At 42.7% G+C, this 12925-nt stretch overlaps 1 pseudogene; it reads right to left on the bottom strand.

The window, feature by feature from the left end:
• Nucleotides 1–647: 647 nt before the first annotated feature.
• Nucleotides 648–8175, bottom strand: LOC110213010 (inosine-5'-monophosphate dehydrogenase 2-like; annotated as a pseudogene).
• Nucleotides 8176–12925: the final 4750 nt, after the last annotated feature.

The raw sequence follows: 12925 nt of genomic DNA, 5'->3' as shown, positions 1-12925 counted from the left end.
AATACTTATTGATTAATCGGTCTCTTTATTTGAAATAAAAGGAATAATAGTAACTGACAGTCCCTACTTCACAGGGTTATGTAAAGCTCAAAGGAAATAATGTATAAAAAGGGTTTTGCCAACTTAAAAACCCTATATAAAGTCCATGATTGTTGTTATCCCTTCTCCTTGCATCTTCAGTCTTTCCCTCTCCAATGATACCTTCTTTGTTGCCTACAAATATAGGCAAATGCCTCTCTCTTTTTCTTTAAGGCAGTTGGGGTTAAGTGACTTGCGCAGGGTCACACAGATAGTAAGTGTCAAATGTTTGGTCTGAGGGTGGATTTGAACTCAGGTCCTCCTGACTTCAGGGCTGGTGCTCTATCCACTGCACCACCTAGTTGCCCCAAATGTCTCTCTTTTTAAGAAATAAATAAACAAGTCTTTTTTCAAACCTACCACTTCCTTGAATTTCAGTCCATCTCTCTTCTTTCTTATGTTGTCACATTTCTTGAATAGGTTTTGTCCTCACCAGCTATCACCATTTCTTCTTACCCACTCTCCTCAGACCTTTGCAGTCTGGATTCTGTCATTCCCCCTCTACCATTATACAAAAATGACTTTGAAACAAAACATACAGCTTTTTATTAGAGGAGGAAAAACCTGGGCTACTTCTCAGAAGGACTGCTCATATCAGGGGTGTCCATGGACACTGCCTTCCACTGGGCAAAGAATGTCACCTTCTCGTATTTCAGCTTCCCTGAGTACATCATAAGACTGACTTGTATTACACTGTTGGTACCCATATCTCAGCTGGAGCAATGGATGCCAGTGGTCAAACTGGGGATCAACTGGTGGATGGATCCTTTGTCTTTCAAAGTACCAGGCATAGCTTGAGCCATGCTGACCTTGACCTCTTCCCTGAAGTTCCCATAGAAACTACCTGAATGCTTTCTCTTCAGCCAGATCTCTCCTAGGGCCTCAACAGTGGCCACCAACAGAGACCCCATCATCACCACAAGATCGAGGGCTTTTTCAGTGTGGCCACTGGCAATGACTTGAACACCAAAATACAATATGTATTTTGACCTTACATACAATTGTCACTTGGGGCTTCCCATGTGACTGAGTGATGCAGATAGAACTGTTCTTTGCTCTTTCCAACCTACAGGGTTGATTATCCCATTATTAGACCTTTCTCTTGTATAGCTGCCATGAACAACCTAGATGTGGGGGGATTTCTCTTTGATTTCCTTGAAGATGATGTTCATTTGGAAGATAAAGTGTACTTAGGAAGAGTCCAGGACAACCACATCGGTACCAACCTAGGTCCCGCTTGTCATCCTCATGGGTTCCAGTGGCTGCCTCACATAGCAGCTACTTCTTGGTGTCCTTCAATGTCAAGAAGTAGCTTATTCTCTTTCAGGTCTGGGCAGACCATGATGGCCACTAGGTCCTCATTCTTATTCACAATAGGTAGTTTTCCTTTTGTTCTTAGCTGAGGGATTTCATTTACTTCATTTACTGGGACTCATGGAGTAGCCACTGGCAGATCCTCCTCATTTGTCATGATCTCACAAAAAAAAAATCCTCCTTCTTAAGAAGTCAACATCCTAAGAGAAAATGATGTCTTCTCCTCTTTGAGTAAGTCTATGTCCTAAGAGGAGATGATATCCACTAGGTAGCTGCCTGTCTTGCCATTTTCTGTAATGGGAGTCCCACAGGAACTATGTCTTCCTTTGGTTTCCAATATATCTTTGATTCTGTCTTTGGGGCTCAGGACCACAAAGTTGGTGAGGAAGCCCTGCTCGTATTTCTGTACTTAGCACAATTTATTGGCTTGGGATTCTAGAGTGCAGTTGTAATGTATAAAACTGGCATCTCCTGTGAGTACCATGGCACTGGCCATCCCAAACTCAGTAACTCTCCCCCTTAGGAATAAAATAAGCAGGGTCTTTAGAGTTATTTTCTTGGTCAGTGTTGAGGTCAGATCTTCCAGATCCACAGTGAAGTCTCATGGCTAAAGAAATGCTGCATTGTGAGCCCAGAAAGGAACAACTTCACAGGTGGTCATATACCTGCCAAGGTGAGGCAGGGAAAGCTGAATGAACCTAGCTGGTGGGAGGGAGGACATTGCTGCCATGTGGGGCTGATGCTTCTGCTACAGAGATCCTAAAACAACCTTCTCATGATTTTTTTCCCAGCCTTCATTTTCCTGGGCAGTATACAGCGGTGCTGTCATACATGAGGCCCACAGCCCACAACACTTGTAATTGGGAACTAGTTAACAAAATAAATAAAAATGCTATAAAGCACAGATCATATTACATTTTTAAATGTTAATATGTGGCCCCCCGGGACCCTTGTGTACTGTTTCATGGCCCTCATTTCATTTGAGTTCAACACCACTGGTGAGGCTTTGGTTAAGTGAATAGAACACAGACTTGGAGCCATGGAGATCTGAGATCAGATCCTGTCTCACACACTTACTGGCTGTGTGACCCTGAGTAAGTCACATGACCTCTGTCTGCCTCAGTTTTCTCAGCTCTACAGTGACTCAGTGACCTCTAAGGTCCTGCCTAGCTTTCGCTATATGATCTTTGCCTTCTGGTTTTTGTTGCTGCTAGCTTCTTTAATGAGCCTTCTGGTTCTGCTACCTCTCTAACCCATTCTCCTTCAGTATCTCCTCTTTCACTCCCTTCCCTTCCCATGTAACCATTCCCAAAGGCCTTGTCAGAAGGTCCCTTCTTTTCTTTCTCTGCCCCTTCTTCCTTGAGGTTGTCACCCACTCCCACAACTGGAAGGGTGTAGCACAGGGTTCCTCATCTTTTGATATGACAGGGACCCTTCGGCAGGTAGTCTGGTAAAGATTATCGACCCCCTCTCACAAAAAAAATCCATTGTCTACATTCATAATCAAAGGAAATGCTGAATTTCAGTTTAAGGTTTGTGAAAGTAAAAATGCCATTTTTTGCCATCCAAATTCGCAGAACCCCTTTCCCCAAAATCTATCCATGTATTCCCCATTAAGAACCTCCTTTGTGGGGGAAAGGATACAGATTTAGAGTTGGAGGATGTGGGTTCATAGCCCACCTATGCTACTTATTGCCTGGACAAGTCCCTGAAGCTTTCTGGCCTCAGTTTCCTCACCTGTAAAATATAGGGATTGGACCAGATGTCTCCTAAGGTCCCTTCCAGCTCTAAATCTTTGATCTTGTGATCTCTATGAAGATGACACTCACCAAGGTAGCTCAGTGGGATCTAGAACCTGGGACCTGGAGTCAGGAAAACCTGAGTTCAAATCCACCCTCAGACACTTACTAGCTGTGTGGCCTTTGGCAAGTCCATTTAGCCTCTGTTTGCCTCAGATCCCTCACTTATAAAATGGGGATGATTATAGCACCTATCAACCAAGATTGTTGGGAGAATAAAATAAGATATAATTTGTAAAGTGCATTGCAAACCTTAAAGCACTATGTAAGTGCTAGGTAGTGTTGGTATAGTTACAATCTTCATCTTCAGTCCTAATTTCACTTCAGCTTCATACTCACATGTCTAACTGCCTAATGGACACCTCCACCGAGACATTCCACTGACACGTCTGAGAAATCACAGATCTGACCTCATTCTCTCCCCACTTCCTTCCCCCACCCCCCAACCTCTTCCTCTTTCTGACTTCTCTGGACTTTTGACTCATCTTTGGCCCCTCCCTCTGCCCAAGGCCACATAATAAAACAATCACAGCCCCTTATTGACTGTATCTCTAAAATGAGATCTCCACTGTCACCTAATTCAAGTCCTCTTTATCTTTCACCTGGACTGCTGCAATTGTCTCCTAACAGATCTCCCTGCCTTCTTGCCCTTCCACTTTGTACTAAATAACCACTGCCAAGGAAAGTATCCTAATGCCCACGTCTGATCTTATTCTCCTACTCTCAAAGCTCCCCATTGTCCTGAATAAAGATCAGACTCACTCTCATGTTGAGGCCCTCCACCATCTGGCTCCTATTCCCTACCCCAGCCTTATCACATCCTATTCTCTTTCAAATCATTTGTTAGCCAAATGGTATCTCACTTCCATACCTTTGATGGTGCTATTTGTTATGTCTAAAAATCTTCCCCCTCCAAATTTCTGCTTGTTTGTACTCATTATTCAAAGCCCAGTTCAAGTCACCTCCTCTTAAAGCCTTCCCAGATCTCCTCTGTTGAATATGATCTCGTAGCATTTATGTTCTTCTTATATACTGACTCTATTCTAACTTGTATTTATTTCTATGTATCTCTTCCTTCTGTCTTAGTTGTAAGCACCTTGAGGGCAGGACCCAAGATCTTTTCATTCTCCCTGCCTCCTAGTAGAGCAAATTGTGCATAATGGGAGCTTATATACACATAGGGGAAGGTTAGTGAATGAATGGTTTATTAGTAATAATAACCAACATTTATGCAGAGCTTTAAGGTTTGCATAGTACTTGAAATATAGTGTCTTATTTTATCCTCACAAGTAGGAAAAAGGAGCCTTTATTATCCCTATTTTTATTTATTTATTTATTTGTTTGTTTATTTACAGGCAATTCAGGTTAAGTGACTTGCCCAGGGTCCCACAGCTAGTAAGTGTCAAGTGTTTGGTCAGAGGCCAGATTTGAACTCAGGTCCTCCTGACTTCAGGGCCAGTGATTTATCTATTGTGCCACCTAGCTGCCTCCCCCATTTTTTTTTAAATAGGGAAATTAAGGTTGAGAGGAGTTAAGTGACTTGCCCAGAGTCACACAGCTTTTAAGTGTCTGAAGAAGGATTCAGACTCACATCTTTCTAATTCCAAGTCTAGCCCTTTATCCACGAACCAATGTAAAGTGCTCAGCAAACTTGCAATCACTATGTGAATACTAACTATTACTGTTGTTGTTGCTAATAACATTGCCATCCTCATCATTATTATCAAGTGCACATAACAGCAGATTACCATGATCTGATGGATATCGTTGTTCAGTCCCTCATATGGGATTTTCTTGGCATAGATACTGGAGTGGTTTGCCATTTCCCTCTCCAGAAAACTGAGGGAAACAGGGCTAAATGACTTGCCCAGAGCTACACAGCTAGTAAGTGTCTGAGGCTGGATTTGAACTCAGGAAGGTGAGTCTTCTTGACTCCAGGCCCAGCACTCTATCCACTGCAGCACTGTCTAGGTGCCATACATATAGTGTCTTGCTCAGGTTTCCACAGCCAGTGTCTGAGGTTAGATTTGAACTCAGGAAGGTGAGTCTCCTGATTCCAGGTCCAGCGCTCTGTGCACTATGGCGCCCCCTAGCGGCCCATAGATATGACCAGGCTGAAAAGGCTGTGTTTGTCCCCTGAGGACTAGGCTAGCTAAGTTCAGAAAGACTCCTCTTCAGACCCCAGGTCATTGTAGTTCAAGGAGACAGTCTGTGTGCTAAGTCACAGAGGTGAAGAAGTGACCTCCTAGAGTAAAAAGTATCCAGAGTGATGAAATCACAGACCTTTGCAACTGAAATGAGATAAATGACAGATAAGATTCTATTCAGAGGTAAGGGGGAGGAGTGAAGAGAGAGCCTCCCCCTCCCCCAGGAAGTTCTTTAAGACTAAATTGCTGACTAGGGGCTGACCTACACTGGTAGGAGGACTTTCCTCATCTGAGAGCTCTCTGTACCACTGAAACCCCAGGCCTCTCCCTGTGCTTACGATTCAAATAGTACCTAGACCTGACAAGGAATTTAGAGGCCATCTAGTCTAACTCCTGCATTTTTTCTGAGGAAGACACTGAAGCAGAGAGAAGCCAAATAATTTGTGGAAGGTCACACGGGGAAGAAATAAGTGGCAGAAACACAATTCAAATTCGGGTCTTCTGACTCCATATTCAGTGTTTTCTCCACGAGGTCATGCTTCTCTTCTGATCATTCATTCAGCTCTGAGTGAGGTCCACCATGTTCACAGCCCTACTTAAAAGAAATATGCCACAAGCCCTGCATGCATGTAATTTTCAATTGGGTTGAAAAGGCATGACATTTGCTTATAAACACTGATGTCCACCTGAAACAGCAGTGTGGGGTAGTGGACCTGAAAGCAGGAGAGCTCTGGGTTGGAATTCTGCCTCTGATAACTAGCAAGCTCTGTTGCCCTGGGTAATTCAGCTAACCTTTAGATACCCCAGCTTTTTCATTGGCGAAATGCAAATAATACCTGCTGAGGTGAGGATCAAATGGGACAAGGCATATAGAGTGCTTTTTAAGCCTTCAAGGGTTCTAGGCTTAGGAGGCCCAAAGAATGATTCCATCCTAAGTGCTCTGAGTATTCAGAAGGAGAGGTTGTTGTGGATTGAAATGATCTGAGAAGGCTGCATAGGCAAGGTTGGGCCTTGAAGGACAGGATTTGGACAAATGGAAGACAGAGAGGGCAAGGAGGAAAAATATGAGAAAAAGCATAAAAAGAAAAATGAGCAGAATGAGTTTGGGAGACAATTAAGAGAACGGTCTGCTGGTGAAGAGGGTTCTTGGCGAAGACTGGAAGCCTTCAAAGCTGAGCTGAGTTTGCCTGTTTGTTTTTAAGAGGCCGAGTCTTTGTTCCAAAGAAATAAAGTGCCAATTTATAGACTTTCGCCAATGGGGAAATAGGCGGGGCCTTGGGCTATGAGGTTTCTTCTATTTTTTTTTTAAATTTTTTAAATTTTTAGGCAATTGGGGTTAAGTGACTTGCCCAGGGTCACACAGCTAGGGGTAAGTGTTTGATCTGAGGCCCGATTTGAACTCAGGTCCTCCTGACTTCAGGGTCAGTGCTCTAGTCACTGTGCCACCTAGCGGCACCCCTCTTCCATTCTTTTAATCATATTAGCTGCTCCACCCAAGAGTAAGTTCTCCAATTTCCAGAGTGGAGGGGAGATCTGAGAATTGGGCTCAGAGCTTTCTCCCCGCTCCACCTTGAAGGGTAAATTTTTATCATTGGTGAACGTATTAAATTGAAAATAGAAGAAAAAAGGTGGGGAGCAACAGAACCCAGCTTTTGATAATTCCTAGTTGAATGAAATCCTCTGTGGGCCACAGTTTCCATAACTGAAAGATGCCAGAGTTGGCTCCTATGGTCTCTGACATCCCTTCCAGCTATAATAATAGCCTAGGATGGAGGTCAATGGGCAAAGAATCTCCTAGCCCTAAGAGAACCTCAGGAGCATAGCGCCACCTGCTGCTAGATGATCGAACAAACAAGCTTGGAATTGGTCCTTAACTCCATAGTGAAGTTACTGTTTTGTCCTAACCACCTAGCCCTAGCTCCTTCACAGATTCATACTTTTAAGATGGAAGGAACCTTAGAGATCACTTAGTCCCCCCTCCACATTTTACAGAAAAAGGAGAGGTTTAGAGAGGTTGTTCTCTCTCTCTCTCTCTCTCTCTCTCTCTCTCTCTCTCTCTCTCTCCCTCCCTCCCTCCCTAGCTCCCTCCCTCTTCTTCTCTGTCTCTCTTTGTCTCTCCCTCTCCTCCCTCTCTCTCTCTCTCTCCACTCTCTTCCCTCCCTCCTCTCCCTCTTCCTCTCTCTCTCCCCCTCCACCTTTCGCTTTTTCTCCATCTCTGCACTTGAGTGATGCAAGAGATAGGGTATCCAATGCCTTCTCTATTATCATTAAAACAAACAAAAAATGGAAACAAAGTCAGCTTCACTGTGAATATTATACATTAAATGAAACCAACCTACCTCACTAACGACAGTGAATAAGATTTAGCTCTACACTATTCCTGTCCTCTGAAGACCGTAGATGTCTTTGGCTATAGTAACTCATGAACTTCAGCTAAAGAAGAGAAATATTTTGAATGATGCTCTTCTAACCTCATGTTTGGCCAACTATGCATATCAATCAATCAATTAAGGGCCTACAGTGTAAAAAGCAGGTGGGCAGGCAGTCTCCATTTAAGAAGTACCTACAATGGGCCATGCACAGGGGATATAAGGAGAGGCAAAAGATAGTTCATGCCCTCAAAGGTCCTGTAACTAAGCAACATACAAGCTATATACAAAACTCTAGTGGGAATGGGTATGGGGGATAAAGATGGTGGCTGGAGTTTAGATGGCATGGTGAAAAGATAACAGGGGAGTGATGTGGTTGGATGACTGCTTCTGATCAAGATAAAGCCAAAGCTCACCTATTGGAGCCAGACAGGGCTCACCTATCAGAGATGGCTGCCTCCACGGCATGTTCAGGTCTGAAGAGGAACTGGACTCACTTTTGGAGACAACATGGCAGAGACCATATCTTCACCACATGACACCTAGGAAGAAGGGAACCATAGGGGTCAAGTGGTGAGAGTTCTTGAATCCTAGCTTCTGGAGGAAAGGAGTTCTTCCTTAGAGGGTGTCTCTCTACCTGTCCCAAGTTGGACAGTTCCAGAATCTTGACCAGGGGTGGGGAACTGGCAGCCTCAAGGCCACATGTTGCTCCCTCATGTGGCCCTTCAATTGAATCCAAATTTCACAGAACAAACCCCTTAATAAAAGGATCTGTTCTGTAAAACCTGGACTCACTCAAAAGGCCACACCCAACAACCAAGAAGGCCACATATGGCTTCAAGGCTGAAGGTTCCCTCACCTCTAATCTTTTGTTTTTAAATATAAATTTATTTTTAGTTTTCAATATTCACTTCCACAGGTTTTTGAGTTCCAAATTTTCACCCCATCTCCCCCCTCCCCCCACCCCAAGATGGCATGCATTCTGAATATCCCTTCCCCTAGTCTGTCCTCTCTTCTATCTCTCCCCCCCTTCTCTTATCCCCTTCCCCTTCTACTTTCCTCTAGGGCAGGATAGACTTCTGTACCCCATTTCCTGTATTTCTTCTTTCCGAGTAGCATGTGGAAACATTTTTTTAAAAAATATGTTTTTAAAACTTTAGGTTTCAAATTTTCTCTCTTCCTCCCTCCCCACCCACCCTCATTGAAAAGGCAAACAACTCAATATAGGTTGTACATGCGCAGTTATGCAAAACACATCCATAGTAGACATGTTGTGAAAAACTAACTCTATTTCCCTTAATCCTATCCTGCCCTCCCATTTATTCTATTCTTTCTTTTGACCCTGTCCCTCCTCACAAGTATTTACTTCTGATTACCCCCTTTCCCAATATGCCCTCCTCTCTATCATCCCCCTGCTCTCTTGTCCCCTTCTCCCCCTATTTTCCTGTAGGATAAGACAGATTTCCATACCCAATTGAATGTGTACGTTATTCCCTTCTTAAGCCAAATCTCATGAGAATGAGATTCACCCATTCCCTCTTACCTTTCCCCATTTCCCCTCCACTGTAAGAGCCTTTTCTTTTCTGTTTTTTTTGTGAGATAATTTACCCCATTCTACCTCTCCCTTTCTTCTTCTCTGAGTATAATCCTCTCTCATCCCTTAATTTTATTCTCCAGATAAGACCCCTTAATCTTCAACTCACCCTGTGCCCTCTATCTATCTATCTATCTATCTATCTATCTATCTATCTATCTATCTGTCTGTCTATACATACATATAATTTTTTTCCCTCCAACTACCCTAGTACTGACAAAGGTCTCATGAGTTATAAATATCATCTTTCTATGCAGGAATGTAAACAGTTCAACCTTAATAAGTCTCATGATTTCTCTTTCCTGTTTACCTCTTCATGTTCCACTTGAATCTTGTATTTGAAAGTCAAATTTTCTATTCAGCTCTGGTCTTTTCATCAAGAATGCTTGAAAGTCCTCTATTTCACTGAATGGCCATTTTTTCCCCTGAAGGATTATACTCAGTTTTGCTGGGTAGGTGATTCTTGGTTGTGATCCTATCTCCTTTGCCCTCCTGAATATTATATTCCATGCCCTGCAGTCCTTTAATGTAGAAGCTGCTAAATCTTGTGTTATCCTGATTGTGTTTCCACAATACTTGAATTGTTTCTTTCTGGCAGCTTGTAATATTTTCTCCTTGACCTGGGAACTCTGGAATTTGGCTACAATGTTCCTAGGAGTTTTGCTTTGGGGATCTCTTTCAGGAGGAGATCGGTGGATTCTTTCAATTTCTATTTTGCCCTCTGGTTCTAACATATCAGGGCAGTTTTCCTTGATAATTTCCTGAAAGATGATGTCTAGGCTCTTTTTTTGATCATGGCTTTCAGATAGTCCAATAATTTTTAAATTCTCTCTCCTGGATCTGTTTTCCAGGTCAGTTGTTTTTCCAATGAGATATTTCACATCGTTTTCTAATTTTTCACTCTTTTGGATTTGTTTTACAGTGTCTTGATTTCTCACAAAGTCACTAGCTTCCAATTGCTCTATTCTAATTTTTAAGGAAGTATTTTCTTCAGTAGTCTTTTGGACTTCCTTTTCCATTTGGCCAATTTTGCTTTTTAGGGCATTCTTCTCCTCATTGGCTTTTTGGACCTCTTTTGCCATTTGGGTTAGGCTATTTTTTAAGGTGTTATTTTCTCCAGTATTTTTTAATGTCTCCTTTACCAAGCTATTAAATAGTCTTTCATGATTTTCTTGCATCACTCTCATTTCTCTTCCCAGTTTTTCCTCTACTTCTCTTACTTGCTTCTCAAAATCCCTTTTGAGCTCTTCCAAGGCCTGGGACTGATTCATATTTTTCTTGTAGGCTTTGGATGTAGGAGCTTTGACTTTGTTGTCTTCTTCTGGTTGCATATTTTGATCTTCTTTGTCCCCAAAGTAAGATAATATAGTCTGACTGTTTTTGTGCTGCTTGCTCAATGAGATCCAGGCCAATTACTTGAGTTTTAAACTCTTTGTTAAGGTAAGAGTCTGCTTCCAATGTGGAGAACGTACTGTCCCAAGCTTCGGGGTTTTGTACAGCTGTTTTCCAAGGTGGTATGATAAGGGGCGAGGTGTTTGCTCCTTTCCTGGCCTGTGCTGTGGTCTATTAGTGACCACAAGCACTCCTTTCTGCCCTGGAACTGTGAGGAGGGTTTTCTCTTCACAGCCACTACAAGCTTCACCACTCCAGTGCTCCTCCTTACCCCAGAACTACTGTCCAGAACTGTGACAGATCTAAGCATGGGCAAAGGAAGAGATTCTTGCCTCAGCACTGGCAAAGAGATCCCTGCAATCTCTCTCTGATCAGCCACTGGATTCCCCCTCAGTCTATGGGCTGGAAGCTCAGGAGGCAGCTGCCCCTCCCAGGGCCACTATCTTGGGAAACTGGATCTGAGATCCCACGCTCCTCTCTCAGCACTGCAAAAACAGACTTTTCCCACTGACCTTTTAAGTTGTCTTTGGCGTTCATGGGTTGAGAAGTCTGGAAACAGTTATAGCTGCCCGCAATTCAGTCCTCTGAGGCCTGCTCCAGGTTCGCTGTGGCCTATGCACTCATGCTGCACTGCATTCTGCTCCCACCCCTGTGCGATACACCTTTCTGATCAATCATCCAGGTTGTCTTGGGCTGGAAATTTGCTTCAATCTCTCTTTTTTGTGGGTTCTGCTGCTTTAGAATTTGTTTAGAGCCATTTTTTCAGTATTTGGAGGGGTTTGGGGGAGAGCTCAAGCAAGTCACTGCTTTCATTCCACCATCTTGACTGTGCCCCCCTCTTCCTCTCACCCCTAATCTTGACTACAACCAAGAGAAGGAAATTCTAAAGCAAAGCAAGCCTGTTGGAGAGGGAAGAGAATCAAGCACGTGGCCCCAAGAACTGGAAGAGCAGTTGGGGACTCAAGCTGTGATATGAGGGAGTAAAGGACATGTATTTTGCAATCTGCAATTCTGATAATAGAAGTCATAGGCTCAGTCATAAGGAAAAGCAGCCTTTGAATGCAACAAAGATGGATTGCTCTGCTAACTCCATCAGGTTCATTTCCCTCCTGATGGGTTGCGCAACCAGAGGGAAGGGCTGTGAGTCGTGAGGATTGTAGGACCCTGTAGAAAGTGGGGCTCACCTGAGAGGAACGATTGTGGTTATTGTGTGCTACTGGGAATAATTATTAGGAGGCAGCTATGTGCTGTGGTGGATGAAGCCTGAACCTAGAGTCAGGATGATGAGTTCAAATTCATCCTCAGGCATTTGATCTCTACCCTCCTCAGTCTCCTCCTCTATAAAATGAAGATAATCAGAACACCTGCTTCCCAGGTTTGTTGTGAATATGAAATGAAATAATATTTGCAAAAGTATTTTGCCAACTTTAAAGATTACATATCTATGTACCTATCTATCCTAGCTATTGCTTTTATCATTACCCACATTAAGTATTGTTACTGTGAGTACTCTTTTTGATCTGAAGAGCCTTTATTTACATCTGTGGAAACCTAAATGTGGACTCTTTTCCAGAGATTTTTCTAGGTAAACAATATAAATGCTGATAGAAACTGGCTTAGAGCAAGGAATAGTTTACCTGTCAGATCTATGGAGAAGGGGAAGAATTTATGACCAAACAAGAGACAGAGGACATTATGAAATGCAAAATGGATAATTTTTATTATATTAAATTAAAAAAACTTTTGCACAAACAAAACAGATGCAACCACAATTAGAAGAAAAGCAGTAAGCTGGGGAAATTTTTAGTCTTTTACAATTTCTAATAAAGGTCTCATTTCTCAAATATATAGAGAACTATGTCAAATTGATAAGGATATAAGTCATTCCCCAAATGATAGTGAAAGGATATGAACAGGCATTTTTCAGATAAAATAAAGCTATCAATAATCATCTGAAAAATGCTCTAAATTGCTATTGACTAGAAAAATGCGGATTAGAACAACTCTGAGATATGACCTCACACCTGTGAGACTGGCTAGTATGACAGAAGAGGAAAAGGATAGATGTTGGAGGGGATATGGGAAAATGGGGACCCAAATGCATGATTGGTGGAGTTGTGAAGTAATCCATTTAGGAACTGTGCCCAAAGGGCTATAAATTGGGCATACCCTTTAATCCACCAATATCAATACTAGGTCTCGTGGTGGCAAATAATTGGAAATCAAGGAGAT

This window comes from Phascolarctos cinereus, unplaced genomic scaffold (assembly GCF_003287225.1).
Source record: "Phascolarctos cinereus isolate Bilbo 61053 unplaced genomic scaffold, phaCin_HiC Scaffold_1;HRSCAF=81, whole genome shotgun sequence".
In the NCBI taxonomy this organism is placed as follows: Eukaryota; Metazoa; Chordata; class Mammalia; order Diprotodontia; family Phascolarctidae; genus Phascolarctos; species Phascolarctos cinereus.
The sequence above is the reverse complement of the archived record's forward strand: the minus strand, read 5'-3'. Positions and strand labels throughout refer to the sequence as shown.